A 13545-nucleotide genomic window follows, 5' to 3' on the forward strand; every position below is an offset into this window, starting at 1 on the left:
CCTGTTTCGCTTATAAAAATGCAAAATTTGGAGCTAAAAAAAGATTTATCTGTGAAAAATGTGATTATTTTATTTTCTCGGCTCAACGTTATAAACTTCTGAGAAGCACCTTGGGGTTCAAGGTGCTCAATACGCATCTAGATAATTTGGTCCCAGTGCTGCTCCGTAGCCCACCGGCCGGGGCTTTCCCTGGCTCTGCGTAGCCTCCCTGCAGCGCCACCGTGCTGCAGTGGTTCTGAACCTGCCTGCCCGCGTTCTCATCCAGTACCCACACACCAGGCACCCCACCGCAGGACCCCGACATACAAATCTACCCCTGGTATCGCTACACCTGTACCCCGGTGTTTTCATTTACACATATATTGTATTATCTCATAGCACACAGAGATTCTCTTTTTTATTCCATCTTGAGTACACTGTATTGACACTATATTGGCAGTCACTCAAGGTAGCTTGCAGGACGTAATAGGCACGTTCAGCATTAACCCATTGCAGGCCTCTTATACTACTACCTACATTGCATTGGTAGTCACTTTGTATGGTTTGCAGAACATAACAGGCCCGTCAGCATTAACCCAATGCGGGCTCTCTATATTATCATCTACCCCCTTTTCAGTGGATACGTCATTTTGGGATTCTCTTGCTAGATCCCCACTGGGTGATCCCCATCATTTACATATTTCTCTCTGTGCACAATTGTTTCGGAGCTCTCATTCCCTCAAGCGCAGTTTCAGTTTTTTTCTGCTACTGGTATTTTTTATGACAGTGTTGGCACCTACCTGTCTTGATCCCAGCTGCTGAGGGTAACTTCTGTAGTTTAGCGCTTGTGTGTTTTCTTTCTTAAACACATCAAGATAAGGTCCGAAAGGGGTCCAGTTTCCAAAAATGGTGCCACTGTTTAGGGACATCAGGGGCTCTTCAAACGCGACATGGCATACACTAATTATTCCAGGAAATTTTACATTCAAAAAGTGAAATGGAGCTCCATCCCGTCCAAACCCTGCTGTGCGCCCAAACAGTAGTATTCCCCCACATATGGGGTATCAGCTCAGCATACTCAGTAGAAATTGCACAACAAATTTTTTGGAGCAATTTCTCCTGGTACCCTTATGAAAATGAAAACTTTGGAACCAAAAAATATTTATTTGAGAAAAATGGGATTTTTTAATTTCCACGGCTCTACTTTATAAACATTTGTGAAGCACCTGTGGGTTCAAGGTGCTCAATACACATGTAGATAAGTTCCATAAGGGGTCTAGTTTCCAAAATTGTCACTTGTGGGGTGTTTACACTGTTTAGTCACATCAAGGGCTCTCCAAACATGACATGGCATCCGCTAATTATGCTAGCAAATTTTACATTCAATAATGAAATGGCGCACCTTCCCTTCATAACACTCTGTTCCTCCACATATGGGGTATCGGCATACTTGGGAGAAATTGCACAACAAATTGCATGGTCCATTTTCTCAAGTTACCCTTGTGAAAGTAAACAAAAATAGGTCTAAAGGAAAATTTTTGTGAAAGAAAGTTAAATGTTTATTTTTTCCATCCAAATTCCATTAAGTCCTGTGAATAACCTGAAGGGTTAATAAACTTCTTGAATGTGTTATTGAGTACCTCGAAGGTGCAGTTTTTAGAGTGGTGTCACTTATGGGTATTTTCTGTCATATAAGCCCCTCAAAGTCACTTTCAAATGTGAGGTGGTCCCCAAAAAATGGTTTTGCAAGTCCTGTTTTAAAAATTTTAAATTTGCCCAACAAATTTTAATCCTTATAACTTCCTAACAAAAAAATGCTTAAAAATTGTTCTGTTGTAAAGTAGACATGTGAAAAGTGTTATTTATTATCGATTTTGTGTGACTCTCTAATTTAAGGTTATAAAAATTACAACTTTTAAAATTGTAATATTTTCAAAATTTACGTCAAATTTCTGATTTTTTTCACAAATAAACGCACATAATTTCAAAGAAATTTTACCACTATCATGAATTTTAATATGTCATGAGAAAAAAACTCTCAGAATAAGTGCGATCTATTGAAGCGTTCCAGAGTTATGACCTCATACATTGACAGTGGCCTAGTCAGAAAGATGAAACCAGGCTTCGGGGTGAAAGGGTTAAAGCATAGCTTTGATAGAAAGTGACAGCTTAGAATATAACCTGTCATGTGTATGAAAAATAATACTATTTTGGCTCAATATATCACATATTTCCTGTATTTTTAAGCAGATTTCACCACCTAATTTTTAGTTTTCTTTTAGCTAGTTGTAAAGAGTAGTTACTATTTTGTCTGCCATATACAAAGAAATGAGATATTCCTGCTCTACTTCCAAGTAGCACATGACCAAAAACAGCAACATTGAGGACAATAAACCAAAATACTGAGCATCTGTATCTGTTCATCCAGCTCAAGGGTGAGATAAAACACTTAATACAATTATATAGCATCAATATGGGTCTATGTGTACCTCAACATCTCTCTTTTACTTTTCTTCCCTACATCCACCCTTCTCTATAATCTTTGATAAATAACTGTAACTAGACCCCTTAGGCTTCTTTCACACTAGTGTCGGAATCTCCCCGTTGCAATGCGTCGGGGAGAGATTCCGACGCTAGCATTTAGCGCATTGCACAATGGAGGCAGCGGATGCATTTCTCCGGCGCATCCGCTGCCCCATTGTAAGGTGCGGGGAGGTGGGGGCGGAGTTCCGGCAGCGCATGCGCGGTCGAAAAAAGCGGTCCGTCAGGAGCAAAAAACGTTACATGTAGCGTTTTTTGCTCCCGATGGTCCGCAGAAGCACGACGCATCCGTCGCTCGACGGATGTGACGTGTGGCAATCCGTCGCAAATGCGTCGTCAATACAAGTCTATGGGGAAAAAACGCATCCTGCAAGCACTTTTGCAGGATGCATTTTTTCTGCAAAATGACGCATTGTGACGGATTGCAGAAAACGCTAGTGTGAAAGTAGCCTTAGTGAGCTGGTAGTCTATCTTTTGACCATGGAGGAGCTTAGTTGTTTTTTAGAGTAAAGGATTAGTTCAAATGGTGGGGAAAAGGAAGAGGAGTGTATCCTAAGTTTTAAAAGAAGCTATTTGTTTCTGATAAGATGAATTATAACGTTTCTTATATTTACTTGTACTATTAATTTTTGCTGAGTTTGTTGACCATTTACAGCACATCAGTTCTTAACCTATCACTAGTGAATAGTGACTTTAATGACACTTATTATTTAATGTCCCTTTATTATGCTCTAGGGTCTCTCAAGAACCCATAGCGAAATAAATGTATGATGTACAGTTAGGTCCATATATATTTGGACAGAGACAACATTTTTCTAATTTGGTTACAGACATTACCACAGTGAATTTTAAACAAAACAATTCAGATGCAGTTGAAGATCAGACTTTCAGCTTTCATTTGAGGGTATCCACATTAAAATTGGATGAAGGGTTTAGGAGTTTCAGCTTCTTAACATGTGCCACCCTGTTTTTAAAGGGACCAAAAGTAATTGGACAATAGACTCCAAGGCTATTTCATGGACAGGTGTGAGCAATTTCTTCGTTATTTCATTCTCAATTAAGCAAATAAAAGGTCTGGAGTTGATTTGAGGTGTGGTGCTTTCATTTGGAAGCTTTTGCTGTGAAGTAAACATGCAGTCAAAGGAGCTTTTCATGCAGGTGAAACAAGCCATCCTTAAGCTGCGAAAACAGAAAAAAACCATCCGAGAAATTGCTACAATATTAGGAGTGGCAAAATCTACAGTATGGTACATCCTGAGAAAGAAAGAAAGCACTGGTGAACTCATCAATGCAAAAAGACCCTGGCGCCCACGGAAGACAACAGTGGTGGATGATCACAGAATAATCTCTATGGTGAAGAGAAACCCCTTCACAACAGCCAACCAAGTAAACAACACTCTCCAGGAGGTCGGCGTATCAATATCCAAATCTACCATAAAGAGAAGACTGCATGAAAGTAAATCCAGAGGGTTCACTGCACGGTGCAAGCCTCTCATAAGCATCAAGAATAAAAAGGCTAGACTGGACTTTGCTAAAAAACATCTTAAAAAGCCAGCACAGTTCTGGAAGAACATTCTTTGGACAGATGAAACCAAGATCAACCTCTACCACAGTGATGGAAAGAGAAAAGTATGGTTAAGGCGTTGGTACAGCTCATGATCCAAAGCATACCACATCATCGTAAAACACGGCGGAGGCAGTGTGATGGCTTGGGCATGCATGGCTGCCAGTGGCACTGAGTCACTAGTGTTTATTGATGATGTGAAACAGGACAGAAGCAGCCGAATGAATTCTGATGTATTCAGAGCCATACTGTGTGCTCAGATCCAGCCAAATGCAGCTTAACTGATTGGTCGTCGTTTCATACTACAGATGGACAATGACCCAAAAACAAACAGCCAAAACAACCCAGGAGTTTATTAAAGCAAAGAAGTGGAATATTCTTGAATGGCCAAGTCAGTCAACTGATCTCAACCCAATTGAGCATGCATTTCACTTGTTAAAGACTAAACTTCAGACAGAAAGGCCCACAAACAAACAGCAACTGAAAACCACTGCAGTGAACGCCTGGCAGAGCATCAAAAAGGAGGAAACACAGCATCTGGTGATGTCCATGAGTTCAAGACTTCAGGCAGTCATTGCCAACAAAGGGTTTTCAACCAAAATGAAAATTTTATTTAAAATTATTGAATCTGTCCAATTACTTTTGGTCCCTTTAAAAACAGGGTGCCACATGTTAAGGAGCTGAAACTCCTAAAACCTTCATCCAATTTTAATGTGGATCTCCTCAAATGAAAGCTGAAAGTCTGAATTTCAACTGCATCTGAATTGTTTTGTTTAAAATTCATTGTGGTAATGTCTACAACCAAAATTAGAAAAATGTTGTCTCTGTCCAAATATATATGGACCTAACTGTATAAAATATCTTATGCTCACCTCACCACTCACCTCTCAAACCCCTCCACTTCTCGTCTACTCTTCACCCATCCAGTCCTTACTGCATCCTTAGATACCCACAACTCATGTCCAAAGCTTGTCCAGAACTTCCAGCTTTTAAGGAGTCCAAGATGGTTACATTGTGACATCATGATGCACAATTGTGCAGAATACTCTCTGGCCCTTATCTAATCTGTAAATCTACATTGAGAAGCCTGGGGATTTTAGCACAAGTGGAGGTGATTTGAAGATACAATGACAACTGAACTGGTGACACATAAAAAAGGTGGCCAGTGTCTGCCATTCTTGCTTAATCTGTGAGGAAGTGAATTACAAAAATGGCAAATGCCGATTATTTAGAAATTTGAGTAGAATTCAATTCCAATCAAATTTATTCCTTCATCTCTACCTATCACTGTTATGTGGCTACTGTTCCCATTCATTTTAGCAAATGAGCCAATTATTCTGTTCTCTCATACTTATTGTGTCCATGTCTATATAAAACAAGATGGTGGCCCGATTCTAACGCATCGGGTATTCTAGAACATGTATGTATGTATCTACGTATGTATGTATGTTGCGCTGTGAGTGGTGTTTAAATCCCGCACCAAAATCGCTGATTGGTCGCGGCCAGCTGGCCGCGACCAATCAGCAAAGCGTGGCTCAAATCCCACGCCAATTCACGGGAGGACTGCGCCTGTCGGGGGTTGGGGGCGCAGGATGTCAGGGATTCTGGGCGCAGGATGTCGGGGCTTCGGGGTGCAGGATGTTGGAGGTTTGCACATGCTTGGTGTAGCCACAGCTCTGCTCCCTGTTCCCGGTGCCCCTGCTTGTCACTCGGGCGCCTCTGCTCCCTCTCCCGGGGGACCCTGCTCCTTCTCCCCAGCGCCCCGGCTCTCCGCACATGCAGGACGCCGGGTGCCCGCACACAATATGTAGTCAAAGGCCGGTGTTGTCGCAGCGTCCTCTGCCCTCCACTCTTTGCCCTCTCCCGGTCCCCGGCTTCCTCACCGCCTCTACACGCACTGTCCGGGGGATCCTGCCCCTTCTCCCCGGTTCCCCAACTCCCGTGCCCCAGCTGTCCACACACACAGGACTCCAGGTGCCCGCACACAATAGGTAATCACAGGACGGCATCCTCGCAGCCCCCTCTACCCTCCACTCTCTGCCCTCTCCTGGTCCCCGGCTTCCTCCCTGCCTCCCTCGCTCACCCGGGATGGTACACGCACTGTCCAGACGCCTCCACGTTCCCTCCTGATTGGTACACTCTCCAGCTCCTCTCTCCTGTACACCGGCAGTGATGGTGGAGACCACACCCCTTCCTGGAAATCCTGCGTCGCTGATTGGTCAGAGACCAGCCGGCCACGACCAATCAGCGAAGCAGGATTTCCGGGACAGACAGACTTAAGTGCCCCTTAGACAATTATATATATAGATGGTTACACTATGTAACCCAATTTTTGTTCCTGGCTTCCAAGTGTAATAATTCAACTGTTTATGATTAAATACTATGGAAAAATGACTACATTCAGCACAAACTTTAATTTTATGACCACAGACCAGAAAAGCTTCATATTTATTGTGACAAAAAAATAAATTATTATATTTTCATTCATACGGTCTGATAAAAAACAACACTTGCATGATAAATAGACAAAGACAGTCAAAAATCACTCAAAAAGGTTCAGAAATGAGTAGTTTTTCTAGATTTGCAAATGTACTGCAAATCGCTTTCTTGAAGAAGCCCTGAAATGTTGTCCCCCATCATGTTTTCGTTATACTGTCCTTGGTAATAATGTTCAAAATCCAATATATCTTGATGAAAGAACTTTCCTTGCTCCTCTGAGTAAGCTCCCATGTTCTCCTTGAACTTATCAAGATGAGCGTCAAGGACATGGACTTTGAAAGACATTCTGCATCCCATTATGGTGTAATTCTTTATGAGAGTCTGAACCAACTGCACATAGTTTTCAGCCTTGTGATTACCCAGGAACCCATGAACCACTGCAAAGAAACTGTTCCAAGCAGCTTTCTCCATCCTGTTCAGCAGGTTGGTGAACTCGTCACATTCTACGATCTTTTTGATCTGCAGTCCGACAAAGATACCAGTCTTGACCTTTGCCTCGGACAGCTTTGGAAAGAGTTCTTAGAGGAACTTGAAAACTGCTGACTCTTTGCGAAGAGCCGTGACAAATTGCTTGATGAGACCTAACTTGATGTGCAGTGGTGGCATCAACACCTTCAGAGGTTCTATCAGTGTCTCCCATTTGACGTTGCTCTTCCCCACAGAGAACTCAGTTCGCTGTGGCCAGTCCTTTCTGTGATAGTGCGCCTTAGTGTCACGGCTGTCCCAGAAGCAAAGGAAACAAGGACATTTTGTGAAACCGCCTTGAACTCTCTATGAATAGGTGCCATTCACTCGGGTTACAGGTGATACCTATAGCCTCAAAAAGACCAGCCACATTGTGGCAGAAGCACAACCCATCTTCCTGACTGAAGAAGTTGGAAAATGTTTGGTGACTCTTTCTCTGATCTGTGACTTGCACGCTTTCATCCAACAAGTTCCACTGCTTGAGTCTGGCTGTCAGAAGCTCAGCATTGAACTTGGTAAGATGAAGGTCTCTGATCAGATCGATGATGTCTTTCTGGATAGCAATGTATGGCCTTCTCTCAACTGCATCTGTGAAAATGTAATCTTGATCTCCAATATCTTCCTCACTGTCTGACTTGCAGCTTTTTCTGAAGATGGCTGATCCCTCTTCGGGGGTGTTGGAACAGGCTTCTCGGGGCAGTGTGGTACTGGGGCAATGGAAGAAGGAATGTCTGGATAAACGATTTGAGGCATATTCTTGCCTGTGCGACGTTTGGCAGAATCCACCATGCAGAAGTAGCAGTTGCTTGAGTGGTCAGTCGGTTGCAGCCAAATTCACGGTATAGCAAACTTAATGGCTCTCTTTTCTCCCCTGTACCCAACCTGTAATATAGCAGATTTATAAATTATAAATTTAAAAGCAGGAAATTTTACACATTACTTAATACACATGTTACTATAGTACATTGACATATGTGAAAATTTTGTCAATTGCAACTCCTTAAACTGTACTAGATCTAAATCATTGAAAGTCTACAAAATAAAGCACTGCCATCTAAATGAGCATCAATTGTTCGACTTACCTTCAAGAGTTTTCTTGCAATATTCTCATGTGAAATGAGGTGACCAGGATTTGTCTTGATCCCCAACAGGCATGCCGAAATATGCCTCGTAGACCTCGCACATCATACAACATGCTTTCACCGAATACTTTCTCGCTCTTGTCTTTAAAATTGTCCACACATAGAAAAATGCACCTGCAGGGCGCAAACAACCTCTTGATGCCATCTAAAACAAATAATTGCTGTTTAACTACGAATCGTTATTCTCTTACACCCCAATAACATAAACCATAATGTTGGTTCAAGTCATCTGGGCTTTTATACTTGTATGAATACTATTGAACAGTCCGAGAACGTTCTAGAAAGTTCTTGCTACGGCTGCAAGCGCAGATGCGGCCGAGCAGACGCCTCCACGTCACCTGACCATGATGACGTCGGTGAGCGTTTCAAAAAGGAATGCAATGTGGACTCACTGGACCACATAGAGTAACCTGGACCTACCCAGACTAGGGAAGGGCAGCGAGCAGAGTCTGTGGCAGCTGAGCATATGAACAAGATGTCGGTGTGCAGCACTAGACTACACCGCACAACTTCAGGTATGAAGAAACAAAGTTTACTTAAATGAAAGCACAGTACATAACATAACATAATGATGTCAGGTTCCCGATTCCACACGTCTCGGAAGGGTACACGTATCAGACGTCAGACGATGGCAGGAGTCATCACGGGTTGATGCAGTCCAGGGTCATCTGGCACAGGCTTACTAGAATGGCCTCTCTCTCAGGCCTCAGGCATAGCACAGGCTCAGCAGGAGAACATCAAACACCGATCCCAGAAGGACGTCGTCACAGGGTGGACCTCAGGCCATCAGGACACAGACAGGACATCAGGACACAGACAGAAAATCAGGACACAGGCAGGGCATCAGGACACAGGCAGGACATCAGGACACAGGCAGGACACCTTGGACAGATGTCAGACGATGGCAAGAGTCATCACGGGTTGATGCAGTCCATGGATATCTGACACGGGCTTACTAGAACAGCCTCTCTCTCAGGCCTCAGGCGTAGCACACGCTCAGCAGGAGAACATCAGACACAGATCCCAGAAGGACGTCATCACAGGGTGGATCTCAGTCCATCAGGACACAGGCAGGACATCAGGACACAGGCAGGACATCAGGACATCGAACACTGGATAGACGTCTGGGACACTGGCATGGCAGCCTAGGTCATCGGCGGGAACACTGAAATGGCAACCCAGGGCATCAGGACATCAGACACAGGAAGGACATCAGGACAAAAGCAGGACATCAGGTCATAGGCAGGACATCAGGACACAGGCAGGACATCAGGACATCGGACACTGGATAGACATCTGGGACACTGGCGTGGCAGCCCAGGTCATCGGCTGGGACACTGGCGTGGCAGCCCAGAGCATCAGGAACATAACACAAAGGACACAGTTCAGACAGGATCAGGTACTGGATATGCAGCCTCCAGGACAGGCGTATCTGGGTTCTCTGCCCCAGAACAGGTGGAAAGCACAAAACACAAACGGACTGGATATGCAGCCTCCAGGAGAGGCGGATCTGGGTACTCTGCCCCCAGAACAGGCAGAAAAAACAAGATACAAATGGATCTGGGTATTCTGCCCACAGAGTAGGCAGGATCTGGGTACTCTGCCTCCAGAATAGGTGGAAAAAACAAGATACAAACGGATCTGGGTATTCTGCCCCCAGAGTAGGCGGGATCTGGGTAATCTGCCCCCAGAACAGGCGGTAGACAGGTATCAGCTCTGGCAGAACAGACTGCAGACAGAACGGGAGCTGCATACCTAACTCACTAGGCAAGACACAGAAACACAATGTAATGCTCTGGCCATGCCCAACAGGAAAGAGGAAGTTTATATAGGAGCTGCCCCTCAGCAATAGGCTGAGAAAGCAAAATAGGTGCATATTCAAACCCTAATATAAAAGCAAGGTAGGTGTTGCCGCGCGCACCCTAAGCACAAACAGAAACCATTACAGCACAGGAACTGTGGCTTAGGGCACCTGGCAGTGACTGCTAGCCAGGACACACGTGGAAAGTCATGCACCAGTTGCAGAGGACCTTGTAAGCCGTGGCTAGCTTCCACAGCGGCAGCCAGGGACCGCACTGTGAGTGGCCATGCAGCAGAGCAAAGACATGACAGCACATGAACAGCAATGCAGGGAACTGAGCAGCATCCATACAGGTAACAGACAACAGTATCCCTGCATATTAGGGAGAGAGGGGCAAGGGTTAAAGCAGAGACATGCAGAGTAATGCCAAAGAAACAAGGTATAAACCCTATGGCGTTACAGTTCTAAAAGTTTCTAGAATCTTCTAGGTAATTCTGGAAAATTCCAGAAACATTTCTAGAAGTTTAGCAATATTCTAGAAGACTACTCAGTATTGAATACAAATCGAGAATTTTCCCGAAACCAGATAAATTAAAAACTTTCAATATCCTGATCACAGAAGCAAAAGTTTTGTGGAGCAACAACTATTTTCTATTTGTTCTAGGCATAACCGGTTAGGAAAACACACTTTTTACCCAGGAACAAAAAATAAATAAAAATTTGTTACATAGTGTTATCAACAAAAGGAACCTTTAACTGAAAATCGAACAGACTAATGTTGGAAAGAACATACATTTTGCTTGGCTAAACAGATGTTAAATGCATGAGGACAATAAAGGTGATTGATTAGTAGTAATTTGTATATAGATAGAGCATTCTGTGGATATTTGCTTAACAGCAACATAAATTTGAGGATTATTCAAGTGATTAAAATTACCTCTATTATCTTTTACACCCTAGACAGTATAAACTAGGCACAGTCCATGTGCCTAGTCTCTATGACATATGGAATGGGCATAGCATCTAAAGATCTACTGTAAAGTAGATATAAAACATTACTGGTAATTTACTGTGACATGTGCCATTACCCTCAGATAAGTAACACTGCTTTGGCAAATCGAGAACAAGAGGTCTTCGGCTTTAATAACCATTCAGCCTAATCTAATCAGAAAGACAGAAATACCCCAGGTTATGATGCAAGGATTGTACTGCCTTCATTAAACTGTTTTTTTTCTGTTTGTTTGTTGTACATTTTGACCTTTGCCTTAGGATTATAATACTATTTTATTGTTGGCAACCACATTTCTACAGTATGTCAGCAAGATTGGCATGAGCACAAGAAGGCAAATAACGTTATTATTTTCCTAAAGGCTGAGTTAAAAGAATGAAATAATTTTGTAAAAATAATTTTGCAAAAGTAAGGAAAATATAATAGTTCATAATTAGATTACCCTCTACTATGTTTGTAGTTTGTAACTTCTAGATTACTCCAGTGAGGAAATCATGTAGGCCTCAATTCATCAAAGTGATTTATAACTAGTGTTGAGCAATACCGTCCGATACTTGAAAGTATCGGTATCGGATAGTATCGGCCGATACCCGAAAAATATCGGATATCGCCGATACCGATATCCGATACCAATACAAGTCAATGGGACATCAAGTATCGGAAGGTATTCTCATGGTTCCCAGGGTCTGAAGGAGAGGAAACTCTCCTTCAGGCCCTGGGATCCATAGAAATGTGTAAAATAAAGAATTAAAATAAAAAATATTGATATGCTCACCTCTCCGGCGGCCCCTGGACATCACGCTGCTAACCGGGAGGCTTCTTTGTTTAAAATGCGCGCCTTTAGGACCTGCGAATGACGTCCCGGCTTCTGATTGGTCGCGTGCCGCCCATGTGACCGGCACGCGACCAATCAGAAGCCGCAACGTCATTCGCAGGTCCTCAATTCCTAGAATTAGGAGTTTTTGTGAATGAGAATGACGTCGCGGCTTCTGATTGGTCGCGTGCCGGTCACATGGGCGGCACGCGACCAATCAGAAGCCGCGACGTCATTCTCAATCACTAAACTCCTAATTCTAGGAATTGAGGACCTGCGAATGACATCACGGCTTCTGATTGGTCGCGTGGCGGTCACATGGGCGGCACGCGACCAATCAGAAGCCGGGACGTCATTCGCAGGTCCTAAAGGCGCGCATTTTAAACAAAGAAGCCTCCCGGTTAGCAGCGTGATGTCCAGGGGCCGCCGGAGAGGTGAGCATATAAATATTTTTTATTTTAATTCTTTATTTTACACATTTCTATTGATCCGATACCGATACCCGATATCACAAAAATATCGGATCTCGGTATCGGAATTCCGATACCGCAAGTATCGGCCGATACCCGATACTTGCGGTATCGGAATGCTCAACACTATTTATAACATAAATCTACTAGGTTGCACAAAAACTATATGACTTCGCTTTTTATGTTTGACCAACTTTGTCAAAATGGACGGAGGTGAAGTGGGACAGGGGTAAGTTTTGTGGCGAGGCACATGGAGTTGCATGCCACTTTTAAGGTGGACTTCAAAGTGAATCAAGCACCTTTGACTGCATCATGGCCTTCAACAAGTTTGACATGAACAACGCCTGTCTTGATAAGTTGGGGCATTGTTTTTAGTTTCCTTGCTTGATGTTGTACTCTGATATCACTTGCAGTGGACATGAGGGCATATTCAGTGGTTCTTTTGCCCAACATTCAAGTATTCTTGCATACATTATCACCACATTCCTGGTTGTAGGTACAATTGAATATGTATCATGCGGTTGAGCAAATAAAGTTGACATTTCCATAGCACTTAGTCACTTCTCTCAGTCAGTTACTGATGGTTTTATTCATACACCACACAATTATAAGATCATAGTATGGTGAAGTTATTTAGTCAATATTATTGATCAGTGTATCAATCTGGGAGGATTAAGTTAGATTCAAATTTCCTGAAATTTGTAATTTCACACAAATTTGAAAATTTTGAGATTCAATTTGCAGTTTGCTCAAAAAAGCTTTCTCACCACCATGTCTGTTATGATTTGGTAATTCAGTACCACAATGGACATAGAAGTCAGAGCACATACAGTGATCTGACAATAACCCAAAAACATAGAACGAGCTCTGAGACGTGGGAACTCTGCTGACCGCAATCCCTAATCCTCTCCAACCACACTAGAGGCAGCCGTGGATTGCGCCTAACGCTCCAAATGCAACTCGGCACAGCCTGAGAAACTAGCTAGCCTGAAGATAGAAAATAAGCCTACCTTGCCTCAGAGAAATACCCCAAAGGAAAAGGCAGCCCCCCACATATAATGACTGTGAGTTAAGATAAAAAGACAAACGTAGAGATGAAATAGATTTAGCAAAGTGAGGCCCGACTTTCTGAACAGAGCGAGGATAGGAAAGGTAACTTTGCGGTCAACACAAAACCCTACAAACAACCACGCAAAGGGGGCAAAAAGACCCTCCGTACCGACTAACGGTACAGAGGTACACCCTCTGCGTCCCAGAGCTT

General features: G+C 43.3%; 1 protein-coding gene across 1 annotated transcript in view; it reads right to left on the minus strand.

Annotated features, from left to right (window-relative positions):
- Window positions 1-13545, minus strand: part of SYT6 (synaptotagmin 6) — a 790087-nt gene that overhangs the window by 533461 nt on the left and 243081 nt on the right. The window lies entirely within an intron of this gene.

This window comes from Ranitomeya imitator, chromosome 3, assembly GCF_032444005.1.
Source record: "Ranitomeya imitator isolate aRanImi1 chromosome 3, aRanImi1.pri, whole genome shotgun sequence".
In the NCBI taxonomy this organism is placed as follows: Eukaryota; Metazoa; Chordata; class Amphibia; order Anura; family Dendrobatidae; genus Ranitomeya; species Ranitomeya imitator.